The sequence below is a fragment of the Sciurus vulgaris genome, assembly GCF_902686455.1.
Source record: "Sciurus vulgaris genome assembly, chromosome: 12".
NCBI classification, from domain to species: Eukaryota; Metazoa; Chordata; class Mammalia; order Rodentia; family Sciuridae; genus Sciurus; species Sciurus vulgaris.
The window spans coordinates 36,193,795-36,205,988 of record NC_136473.1 but is presented as its reverse complement, the minus strand read 5'-3'; the positions used below and the strand labels follow the sequence as shown (position 1 = coordinate 36,205,988).

Here is a 12,194-nt window from a genome sequence, read left to right as displayed (position 1 = left end):
TGCTACCCACAGGGGTTGCCCCAAGCACAGTGAAGGTAGCCACAGTGGAGACGGCTGGGGTGTGAAGGGAGAGCTCTCAACTCAGGAAGCCCAGAGCACGCTGCTGTGTGGGTGGGAATCAAGCCACAGCATGTGCTGCCACCTTCAGACACTTGTGGCAGACAATTGACACTTAAGGTAGAGGAGTCTGCACCTTGAGAGGCTTGAGGGTCTTTGGGGAGCGAAGCTGCCTCAGTTGCTTTTGAAGCAGTGGGGTGAGCTGAGGGAGGCTGTGGGAAGAGTTACAGAGCAGGAGTGAGAGCTGGAGGGCAGTGTTAGGATACAGAGCAGAGACAGGGAGCCTGGAGGACAGTTCTGGAGAAAACCAAATGAGCGAAGCTGAGGACGTCCAAGGAGAAGAAGCGGAGAACCATAGAGGGCCATGGAGAGGCCGGACAAGGAGTGTGGACTGTCCACTGGCTCCAGAGCATGGAACATGATCCTAACACCTTCACTTTACAAACTTGTATATAAAAAACTTTGAACAGTATTTGTTTTACAGCAGCTATAGAGGACTCTAAAACTTTAAAACTAGCAAACAACAATCTGCTTGGCAATTTTAATCACATAAAATCAGATCCACAATAAATCTGGGTAACAAGTTCTACCACAAAGACCCACAGGGTGGCAAGGTTGGGGAGGTGACCATCTTGAGGGCTACGCCCTCAGGAATGAGAGGTGTCCTATGGAAGGGCTTGTGAGGGAGTCACCTCCCTTGCCCTGTTCCTTCTGCCATGAGGACACATTTCTCCTCTTTGGATTGTTATGGGGTACAACTTAACACAGACCCATCACCATTGAGAAGGTCAAATTTGAGAGTCTTTTTTAGCCAGATGGCTCTCACACAACACCCCAAAAATGGCTATTGGGAAAACAGCCCCACCCGTAGAGTTGCAGGGGTTTTTATACCATAAGTCAGTATATCTAACATAAGTGTCTTTTGCTATGACTCAAAATTAGAAGCTAACATCATGAGACCTGAAATCATCAGCAGAGAGGAAAGTTTAGGTACAAACTAAAGAATGGTTACTAACATCCACACAATCACTGTTGATGTCACTGTTAATATGGTGCATTGCTTAGGAAAAATAGAAACCAAAAAAGAAAGATTTTTTTTATCATATAAGAACTGTCATTTTGTCTTGCTAAGTAACTGATGATGGGTACAAAGGCGGGGTGTTCCCATGGGAGAAGCTAAGAAAGTGTCGATGGGTACAGAGCGGGGTTATCCCATGGGAGAAGCATTTCCTAGGTAACATGAAGTCTCAAAGCAAAATGGATTCTGTGTAGTCATTGCCCATGTAGCCTGGCTTGTAACATTTCCATGGAGTCAAATCTGTCAACCTGTCACATTCCCCACTGGTTTTATGTACATAATCAAATCAGGTGTAGAGGTGATTGTAGTGGGCATGTAACACCATTAGTGTAACAGATTGAATTCTATCTCTAACATATTTAAACAGTTTATCATGCATGGCTCGAATAAAAGTCCCATCATAATTAGTATGAGAGGTTCTGCCATCGTGGTTGTTAAAGATCCCCAGGGGGACCAAGAGAACACATTTTGGTACTAATTTCTAATTTGGCTTTTCCTCCCTTTTCTTAAGTCTTTTCCTAATCAAAGATAAACTATCATGAATGACACCTAATTGGTTAGTATAGAAACAACAGGTCTCCCCTAAGGCCATGCATAATCCTCCTTATTTTAAAAACAGCATATTTAACCCTCTTCTGTTTTGTAAATCTACCTTAGCAAGTGAATCAAGGGAAGTTTTTTAAGTGACTTACAGAGTTTTTTAAATTTACTTAAGTTTATATCTATTTGTCTACTTATGGTGTTGAAATTTTGGTCTCCTGTAGTGCATGCAGTGGTGCCTAAAGCAGTGGAGCCAGCTCTACTTAATCCCATTAGGAGGGGAACTAAGACAGGGGCCCGCTCATTTAGATGACTGTATTAGCCCCAGATAATCCCTTTCTCCCTCCCCATAATAGTGAACAATAACCCAGAATTCATCCCATTTGGTAATCTCAAAAAGCTGAAGATCCAGGCTTGGAGTTACTCCTGACATACAAGCAAACCATGCTCCCTCAGGGCCCACAGAGGGTTGTCATATGGGCCTGAGGAAGTCGCAAGTACCATAGTAGAGGTGTAAGAATCCTTGATTTATCTTTTAAATTAAGTAAGGGGTTGTAGTGGCCATGTATACACATTAATTTGATGGATGAAGTATGTTGTTTTAGTAGCCCAGGCCTTATAACATAGTCTAAGCAAGAAGGAAAACATGATTAACATTTTTTAGTCTTATCTTTAGAGGGTGGTTGGGGTCTCTAAGGGCTGTCCGTTTTTTTGTTGTCTTGACTCAGATGTGATGAATCCATGTTGTGAGTAAGGTCCCCTCCATTTCAGGTAGGTATTAGTCCTTCTTTGTGGAACCATTTGACATAGACATAATCTTCTGGCTGGAATGGGTGTTGGAAATCAGTGGTCTCTTGGGGCTGGTTCTCATAAGTTGAACCTGTTGGAGAGACTTAATGACAGATTGGAGCAAAAGCAGGTTATCTTGCTAAGGGTGGAGGAAGGGCTCTGGAAGCACTAACATTTTCATCTCTCAGAGGTTTTTTTTGCCTCCAAATTTTGGGACCCAATCTGGCCTTTATTTTTGTGATTCAACCCAATTATCTATCTTTATTGACTGTCTTTTAAATTTTTTTTATTACTCCTTTCATTTTAGGGACTTCTTACTGCTGTAAGGAAAAAGGGCAATGACCCTCTTGTAGCTTAGAGTTGAGAGGGGGCCACATGAGGTAGAGCAAGCAGTTTGAAGTCTCTTTTCAGAATTTGGGTCTATCTAGGGGTAAAATTCTGATTCTATGAAAGAAACAAGAAAACATGAGCACAAAATAAACAGCATCTGAAACATGTCAATGAATAGCATGAAGATGATAGAAATCAATAATTTCTTACCAGGAGGTGGAATTGCTGATATGTTGTCCCCATAACAAGGCCTAACAAGGCCTACAAAAGCCTAGCCAGGCTGGAGAGGATAAGACCTTAATTGTAAATCTTTAACATTGTAGGAGTTATCAGGAATGTAAATACAACATTACATTAGTTATGTTACCTAATGTCACCTGATTTTTGTAAAATATCTTTTTATTGGCATGACCTCTGTGCTTAGAAATCCCTTTATCTTTGTCACTTAGGGCTAGAAAATCATACTAGCAAACATTGATTAAGTCTACCTGTATTAGAGGTTAGGAAGATCTGTAGGCCTTAAACTGACTAAAAACTTAATCTCTGGCAGTTTCTCTTGATAGTTATAGGAATTTTTTTCTAAGAATCTTTTTTGTCACCTCCAGTTTTACTTATTTTGGGGGCTAACACAAGTGTACATCTCAAGTCACATTAAAATAACTATTTTATTGTTTTTAAAATATTCATGAATGACATTTTAAAATGTCATAATAGTTTTGGTTTTTAGAACTATTTTTTGCTAGGTGTTTAAGATCAAGTTGGTCAAATACACCTTGTTTCTATCTGTTGTTAAATGTTCTTTTAAACCTTTCATTTTAAAGACTTGTATACCTGGAAGATATAACACATTTAATATATAAAGAAGAGTAATAGAATCATAATTACATTGATGTTTTTATATTAACCAAGTTTAGCTTTTAAAAAATTTAGACTTTGTAATATAGTACAATACTCTAAAATAACAGTTGCTGTTTAAGCAGTTGTATAAACCCCTAATTTTTTAAGACTAGTGGTACTAGAGAATAAAACTTAACAGACATAATGGTAAGAGTAAATTAATATTTCAAGAATTATTTGTCATTTTAGCATATAGACTGAACTTTGGTTTATATCAGTGCATTAATATTTAACCTTAGGGAAAAACCTTGAATAGTTTTAACTGTTGTGTTACTTATATATACAAATAAAGCTTTTAAACTTTATACTTCTTTAAATCACTTAATTAGACTCTCTTGTTGTTTACTTAGATGTATTATAACTTTATTTTATCACATACATTTTTTACCTAGAAACTTTTTTTTCCTAAATATATTTTTATGTCTAGAATCTTTTTATTTAATCTGTTGATCCCCTCTTTTTAAAAAAAAATTATATTCTGAAACAACCTTGTAAATTTCTAAATTTGGATAAATTACTCCATTTTAACAAGATGAAATACTCTGTTATTCATAGAAATTTATTTAAAATGTAGTTGAAACTTTTGGACCCTTTATATAGAATTATACTTGTTGAGACTTTTAGTAACCTTGTTTTTAGTGATGACATAATGTAATTTTCAACCTTTTTATTTAGTAATTTATAAAAACACCAATAATGTTTTAAGTATGTTACCCTATGGAATTTAAGGAGCTAAGAGTACTTGATGTTATATTTAACAGTTAGCATTTTAACTCTCTAAATCAATCAGATGTCTCTAACAAACATATCCATGATCAATCCCTTATAAGTCAAATCTAATTTAGTTGTTTTTTTTAAAACCAGATACCAGATACCAGAGAAATATATTGGGCAGTATCAGTCATTTCTTCCCCATTGAAGAAAAATCTAGAAACAATGGATATTAGACATTTTATAAAATTAATATTTTTATCATTTTTTGACCACCTAGAAACAAAACTGTGCTAGTAACTTGAAAGCCATACTTTTATACACCCAATTTAAAAACCTTCTAAATCATGTGAACCAAAAGCATTTGGATCCATTTTTTAAATTTTAATTTATGACTCATATGTCAATTTTGGTACTAAACATATGTAGATGCAACAATACACTGGTGTACATATACATAAAATAAACAGATGGACAAAGGCCTGTGGCTTATTTTTTAAAATCCATTAGATTGTTAACCCTGTACACAGGCCTCTTAATGAAACAGAGCATTAGAAAGACTTTATAATTGGATAGAATAGGTCTGATCAAAAGCAAAATGGAGTCTGTTTAGTCATTGTCCAGATAGCCTGGCCTATAACTTTTCCATGGAGTCAAATCTGTCAGCCCATTACAGGAGGACAAGGGCACTAAAGCACTAACTTGGAAGTGAATTAGGTCCTTAACAGATGCTGAGCCTGCTGGCACCTTCAGCAGCCTCCAGGTCAGTGTGAAACAAATTTCTCTTCCTTATACATTTCCCAGTTTGTGGCATTTTGTTACAGTAGCACAAATTAAACTGAGAAAATATATTTTATGGGAAGTACTGTGGTGATTGGGGGAAGAAAACAAGTAAGACATGCTCCACATACATACTTGCAGAGGGGCCTGGGGCAGGTAAGGCGGACTGACTCGGGTTAGTGCTGCCAGCTCTTCTCCCATGGGAATGAACATAAAGAGACAGAAAACTCTTCAGGAAAAAATTCTTGTACTCTTCCTACAAACTACAAAAGTCACTTTTGGTTGTGTAAACTCAAGAATCATATTCATCAACCTTAAGAATCTGAAATCCTGGCACAGTGCACAGGAGGATCACAAGTTTAAGGCCAGCCTCAGCAACTTAGACCTTAAGCAATTTAGTTAGAACCTGTCTCAAAATTAAAAAACAAAAATTTAAAAAAAGATTAAAAAGGGTTGGAGATGTGACTCAGTGGTTAAGTAGCCTTGGGTTCAATTCCTGATACCACAAAAAAAAGAGAAAAAAAAAAGAATTTGAAATCCTTTCTGTGATTGGATAGAGACCAAGAAAAGAAAAGAAAGGTAAATTATACAGGCCTAGGATTTCAGAAGGGAGCAAGATCAAGCCTACCCATGGCCCCTTCCCATAAGGTGCTCAGAACTATGAGACATGCTTATGAGGCTGATGTCTTCAGATACTCAGAGTTCTATGGTGGGTATGGACCTTAAAGAGCCCAAGAAACACTTGGAAAACAACCTGCAGTAGGACCCTTGTTCCACGTGTCTCCACGCCACCCACCTCAACAAGGCAAGCTCCCAAGTAAAACCCCAAATCACACCAGCCCCTGTGCCTTGTGCAGGAATCATGACTGCATGACAGGTCTTCAAAAGCAACACTGTAACAGCAGTGGAAGCCTCAGAAGTTGAAAGCCAAGGCAACTAATGGGCAGGTCACATGAACTGGCACCAAGTAAGCATTAAGCAGGCAGCCATGTGGCAGTGGAGTTCAGAGCTGGTGCCGGGCTTCCTCCCAATGTGGAAGTGTGAGAAAGAGCATCTTTTGGAGTGAAAAGGGGTGTCATTACATGTGTGCCCCAACAGTGAAGTGTGCCAGAGTGTTATACATGCACATGCCCAGAACACCAGCCAAAAGGCTGTGAGGATGCAGCCCAACTGCAGAAGTCTGAAACTAGTGTAGAGAAATATTCCAGAGGTGGTCTTCATGAACTCTACAGAAACAACCTTAACTGAAAGGATAAACAGAAATAGTTAAAGAATGGCTGTTTTTCAATAATTCTGTATTTTGCACTGAAAACACTGTAGGTAGAATTACATTAGCTCTGGCAATGAGGTGCTATGAGTCTCTCCGTCTACATTTTAGAAGCCAAATTTATCAGTAGTATGAAATGCAGGCACTTCAGTTCAGACTGTAAAATTGAATTTTACAAGATAATGTCCAGATTCTAGACAGGAAGCAAGTCACCCCCAAGGCAGTATGCCCAAGTATGACACACACCAGCTCTGCCCAGAAGGGGTGCTGAATTCTACATGTGCTGGAGGACACCTTCCATTGTGTGTGGGTGATGCCATGTGCCCTGACCAGCTTAGACGACCATGGCTGACTAACAGCCTGCAGGACCAGGGCCTTTCCGAATGTGCCACACAGAAAGCCCTCTCCTTCACTCCAGAGCCTCTCTCTTGATTTGCCGTGGTGTCTTACTGGCTTTATATTTTCCATTGTGCACAACAAATCAGCTGTAACTCTTCTACATTCTCGAGGTAGCCCTGTGTGGACAGGGGTCCACACGCTGCTTACCTGGCCCTCTCCTCAGGTCTCACTGGCTTCAAAGTGTGTCAGCCAGGAATCTGGAAAGAAAGGAGGGCTGACTTGTTCTGACAGAAACAAAGGATGTGCCGATTCCATCTACAACACACCTCACTCAATCCTGGTAATCCAGAGGTACTACTGCTTCTCCACTTTCCAGGTGTGGAAGACTGACCAAGGTGGGTAGGAGGTGAATGGATGGAGCCCGTACTCAACAAGTCAGCCTGACCTAGTCCTGACAGGATGCCCTTCCAGGAACAGAGGATGCATTCCCACATCTCTAAATAAGCTAACTTTCTGTTAATGTTCTCCACATAAGTGGTGCAGAATGTGTGCCACACACAATTTGGGTTTGTTACCTTCCCATTCGACACATGAAATGGTATTTTCTAACGGAAAGGACTTTGAAGTAAGGGGGAAAGACTAAGAAACTCCTTTTTCCTGGACTGTGTACTTTATTTATAAAATGAAGGAGTTGAACTAAATGATGTGTATTTTCTAGCTCCAAATTCCTATAAACTCATGTTTTTGTTTCTAACCACCATCTAACTAAAATTTCTACTCATTTTTAATACTGCACCTAGATTTATGATAGTATATATTCTCTGCATGAGATGGATGCTCCCCCTGTACCCCCAGCACTTAGGGTTGAACCCAGGGGCACTCTACCACTGAGCCACAACCCCAGCTCTTTTTATTTATTATTTTTTAAAAATTTGAGACAGAGTCTAAGTTGTTCAGGTTGGCCCTGAACTTACAATCCCTCCACCTCAGTCTCTGGAGTCTCTGGGACTACAGATACACACCACTGTACCTGGCTTGGATGCTTCCTTTTGATGTAGGAAACCATAACAACTGGTTCACTAAAAATGATTGAATGGTTTAGTTAGATAAAAATAGAAGACAAAAATAAAAGAGAGGGCCACCCAAGGTATTTATCCAAAAGAATTGAACTAAGGATTTCATGTAGATATTGACACTTCTGTTTTCACAGCAGCATTAATCACAATAACAAGACAAGTAAGCAGCCTAAATGTCCACTGGCAGATGAATGGATAAAGACAACATGACACCTATACACTGGAATACTATTTACCTTTAAAAAGTAAGGGCATTCTGCAATTACAACCTGGGTGAACTCTGGGTCACAGAAGATACTGCAGAGTTGACAATGTGAGGAATCTAAAATGGTGAGATGGGTATAATCAGAGTGGGATGGGCTCTCAGTGTTGGCATGTGGGGAAATGGAAATTGCTGACCAACAGGCATAAGTTCAGTCAAAAATAGGAACAGGTTCTGGAGACTCCTGTGCAACACTGAGCAAATAGTCAACAAGATGTTTTCTACACAGAATTCAGCCAAGAGGGCAGATTTCATGATGACAGTGCTTACATCAGGAAATTAGCATAAAATTGGGATTTTTTGGTGTGTGTTGGGGGGTACTGGGGATTGAACTCAGGACACACATTCCCAGTCTTTTTGTATTTTATTTAGAGACAGGATCTCACTGAGTTGCTTGGTGCCTCCTTGTTGCTGACACAGGCTTTGAACTCACTATCCTCCTGCCTCAGCCTCCCAAGCCACTGGGATTATAGGCATGTGCCACTGCATCCAGCTTAAAATTGGGATTTTATCTGTTTATACACTACTGCTGTCCACCCTCCTTGTGGAAGTTATATAAGTGTTGAAGGAACATGAATTTTCTGGGTCAGTTCTCTGTGGATGTGAGATAGGCAATGAGTACGGAAATAGGATCCGTTTCCTCAGCTAAGTTCCCTGGACCCCAAACAAGGTCATGAAAGGCCTCGTGAGCTGGGAAGTGCTCACCCAGGTAAGGGGGCATTAGTGCTGAAGTAATGACAACAAAGATGACATCAAGTGACTTTTTTAGTAACCCTCATTTTCATTAAGGAGCAAGGTCATAATCTGAGTAAGAACTCTCACACTCATTCTTAGAGGTGATCAGGGAGGCAGGAGAGCAGCCCCAAGAAATCAGACATGCAGAATAGCAGCTGGAATGAAAGGTTTAACCTGGAAACTTGAGGCCGCCCTCCTGAGTGCTTGTCTGCAGGTGAGGCCACCACTGGGAACAGGGTGCACCGCCAACAAACAGCACATGTCCACACTCAGGACATTCTCAGATTAGAAAGATCTTTTGCCTCAGGCTAATAAATGCTGTCCCAAAGTACGTGCAAACATTTTCACAGATTCTGAATATGCAAGCAACCATCTCCAGAACAATGCAACTGCAGACTCCTCTACATCTACAGCAACCCATTAAAATTCTTAACAGTACACATAATTTTTTTAAAGCACATTTTTACAATATATATCCTGGAAGTCTCTTTAATACTAACTCACAGATATCTTTGTATTGCTTTGAAATTCTTAGTGAACGAATGTCATCCTCTTCTTCAAAGTGATGTGATGTACTGCCATGCAGAACACTGAGTTCCATTTCTGGCAAATTAGAGGGCAGGTAAGAACTCACCTGAGATGTCAGCGGCGACGGGTTTTTTTCTGACCATTTGCAACCAGTTTCTGCTTTAAGTTTCATAGAGAAGACTTGACCTCTTTTTTTTACCCTTAGAGTTATGCCTACTATTTTGGTCTATCTGGCTTTCTTTTTCCTCAGTCCCATGGGATGAAGATAAATTACTGGTGGAGTTACTAGATGCCTTCTCCATGATTTTATACCGAGTCCTTGAAAGATGCCTCCTCTTTTGTGAGAATACTGGTGATTCAGCTGAAAATGGTAGGCTAAGAACAGAACTCTTTTCACTGCTACTTTTCCTTGAGGGTGGTCTTGCTCCACTAGACCTACTGTTACGTGAAATTTCTGCCCTTGTACTGCTATCATGAGTTTGCAAACTCTTGCTGCTCTCCTCAGTGGTGTAGAAGTCTTCTGAATAGCAAGGGTTGGTGAAATCATCTGAATACTTCAGTTCTGAGATGCTTTCATGGCAAGTATTTTCACTCATTTCAGCAGGAACATCATACTCTGTGGTTCTGAGCTGCCAATCATCTATTTCTTTATTTCTTTATTTCCTATTCTGTCAGCAACAGCATCCGGTTGGAAAACACATGGACTTTGGACTCTGGTTTCCAATTTTCCTTCTGAAATATTTGTAGGAATCAATCTTCTTGGAATAATGGAATCTGCAGAACTCATAATTCTTCCCAATGAACCACTGCTGGTTCTGTTTTCACCAAAATCAGTTGTTGTCTTTTTTCTTTAGTTGTGCTGGGCTCATCAAAGACTTCACTAATTTGCCTTGAGGTATCACTATTTTCAGCAGAAGATGCATCTGAATCTAAATACTTATCTCTAGGCAGCTGATGTGGCTTCTGACTTTGTTCGGCAAAGCTTAATACTTTTAACTTTAGAGGGTGGAATTCTGAATTTTGTACTTGTACCCTAACGTTTGTGCTTGCATCTTTCTGTAGTATTCTCTCTTTTCATGTACTACTAACATGTCAGGATTTGTCTGTCTCAGACCACGTCTATTTGTTAGGCCATAAAGTAGAAGCCCCCTAGTCACCCTTTTTTGACAATTGCCACTGTTCTCAAAATATTACCTTTCTTAAGGTTTTCAAATTGGTTCTTTCTACACTGAGGATTCACTGACTTTTCATGGTCCCCCACTAAAAACTTATCCTTCTTAGATTCAGACTGACACGTGGATTTGGCACAAGATTCTGGTACCTTCTTATCCTCGGTTCTATACAGCCAGGCTAAGTGGAGATGCACATGAGTTGGGCTCGCCATGGGTTGGTTGTATAACAAGGACAGCTCAATTAACAAAGCATTCAGCAAAGGAAGCTGCCTTATTGTATTGACTGTATTTTGCTCAGTTTGAGGGCAACATGTAGTAGATTCATTAAGGGCTCCTACATCCTGACTCCCTGGTGAACTCAAAAGCACCGCAGGAGTCTCCTGTGTTGCAGAATCTGTACCTTTTGCAGGGCTCAGAGATGTTGGAGGGTTTACAAATACTTTTTCCTGCAAGGCATCATCCAGCTCCTCAGGTCCGTCTCTTTGGGACTCAATGGTGATTTTGACGCCCGCAGGAAGTGTCCTTTCTTGGGTCAAGGGAGTTAATACAGAGGCGGAGGGCAAAAGGTGTTGGTTTCCAGGGCCAGCTCCGCGTCTTCCTCGCTGGAGGTGCTGATGGTGCTGACACTGCTGTCTGCAGCCTCCGCAGGGCCAGGTTTGCTGTTCTCCCGAGGAGCCCGCGCGGGCAGGGCTGGGGGCTCCTTCCCGCGCCGCGGCGGGGTCCCGGGAGCCGCGGTCCAGGGCCGGATCAGCGAGGTCCGGGGCGCCTAGGGCGGCGGGGGCCGAGTTGGCGGGGTCACGGGCGCGGCCGCCCAGCTCCGCGTCAGGCGGCAGAACAGTGCCAGGACCCCAATGCGCCGGCCCGCCGGGACAGTAGGGCGAAGGTGCCCCGGCTGCCGGGCTGTGAGGGACATCGCAGGCGCCCAGCAGGCGCGGCGAGGGAGGCCCAGGAGCGGCGGGCAGCTGCAGCACCATGGCGCAGGGCGGCGGGGCGCAGGCATAACACGCAGGCCTTGCCGCGCCCGAAGCCCAGGACGCCGCCGGGCAGCGCGGTGGGCCTGGCGGGCGCGCGCATCGGAAGCGGCGGGAAGTCCAGCAGCCAGAAGGCCACGGCGGGGCCGGTTGGCGGGGCCGGTTGGCGGCGCGGTTTGCAGGCGCACCTAGTCCACCAACTAGCGAAAAGAACCGCTCAACCGCCCTCGCGGTTGCCTGGAGCGCCACTGGCGGAAGTGGCAGGCGCGCGCTCTCGCGAGAGGAGAGGAGGCGACCGGAAGTCTCGGGAGACTGGGTCTGCCTGCTGCCAGGCCCAGGCACGGAAGGCCTAGGGCGTGGGGTCTGGGGCACTGGTTGGACGCCGAGGCCGGGTGCAGAGCAGTCTTATCACGACAGGTCCCATGTAACCCGGGGTCGGGCCGGACGCTGAAGTGAGCAGGGCACTCCGTGACCCCTCAGGACCGACGGCGCGCGGCCACGTGCGGACAGCCGCGGTCGGGGAGCCCCTTCCCGCCCAGGCCCCACTGCCCGTGCCGCCCGCGTTGCTGCCGCTGGCATCCCGGGTCGCTGTGGGACAGTCATCCGGGTCTGACTTCATGCCCACCCTGAAGTCCGACCAGCGGCCTGCGAGGTCTGGTCAG

General features: G+C 42.9%; 1 pseudogene across 1 annotated transcript; it reads right to left on the bottom strand.

Annotated features, from left to right (window-relative positions):
- Positions 1-1,528: 1,528 nt before the first annotated feature.
- LOC306641367 (microtubule-associated protein 10-like) lies at positions 1,529-11,635 on the bottom strand (annotated as a pseudogene). The gene is made up of 3 exons (XR_013766834.1): positions 11,423-11,635; positions 9,366-11,327; positions 1,529-2,555 (listed from the first exon to the last, which is right to left on the bottom strand). The product of XR_013766834.1 is annotated as a microtubule-associated protein 10-like (transcript).
- Positions 11,636-12,194: the final 559 nt, after the last annotated feature.